At 38.5% G+C, this 824-nt stretch overlaps 1 non-coding gene across 1 annotated transcript; it reads left to right on the top strand.

Moving 5' to 3' along the window:
• Positions 1-456: 456 nt before the first annotated feature.
• Positions 457-558, top strand: LOC128049119 (U6 spliceosomal RNA). The gene has a single exon (XR_008199487.1). It is a non-coding gene; the product is annotated as a U6 spliceosomal RNA (small nuclear RNA).
• The last annotated feature ends 266 nt before the right edge of the window (positions 559-824 follow it).

Raw genomic sequence — 824 nt, 5'->3', positions numbered from 1 at the left:
ACCACAGGGAAAGAGAGTTCTGGCCCTAGCTTCCAGGACTTTTATGATATTTTCACCTTGAACCTCTACTGGAATTTCCTCTGAAGCAGAAGGAAGGGACGACCACTTTCCATATAATGCTTAAATATGAGTGAGGAGAAAAGATATTCTTCTCTTCCATATATTTAGGTTTAAAAGACAAAATACCAACAAAAGAATTAAATTTGGTGGGGAAAGAAAGAGTAGAAAAACAAAAGAAAGAAGAACTTCCCAACAAAGTGGATTATTGAGATGACTGAAAGAAACTGTGGTGTGTGCTTTAGCAGCATATATACTAAAATCGGAAAAAGGAGATTTCCTGGTGGTCCAGTGTTTAAGACTCTGTGCTTCTACAGAGGGGGGCCTGGGTTCAATCCCCGGTGGGGGAGCTAAGAGCCTGCATGCCCAACAGTGCAGCAATAAACAAATAAATAAATATTTAAAATTAAAAATAAAAGTATTTGGAATAATACCAGAGAAGATTAGCATGGCTCCTGTGCAAGAATGACATGCACATTCATAAAGGAAATTGTGTCGTTTTATCTGAGAAACTAGAAGAATTAGGTCAGTTATCAACTGTCTGCATGATTTTGGAGGTGATGAAACAGATGTGGAGACCTCCAAAGTTCTGAAGGCCTAAGACTCAGTGATTTCAGAACAGGAATTAGCTGGAGGGAGCCAGAGGGACATGAACTCATTTTTCATGTCTCTCTTACCATGGCTGCATGCCTTTCTGGTTTCTCAAAAAACTTTTTTTTTTTTTTTGCTTTTCTGATTCAGAGATAGAAAACCTTGGGGAAAATGAA

This window comes from Budorcas taxicolor, chromosome 5 (assembly GCF_023091745.1).
Source record: "Budorcas taxicolor isolate Tak-1 chromosome 5, Takin1.1, whole genome shotgun sequence".
Taxonomy (NCBI): Eukaryota; Metazoa; Chordata; class Mammalia; order Artiodactyla; family Bovidae; genus Budorcas; species Budorcas taxicolor.
The sequence above is the reverse complement of the archived record's forward strand: the minus strand, read 5'-3'. Positions and strand labels throughout refer to the sequence as shown.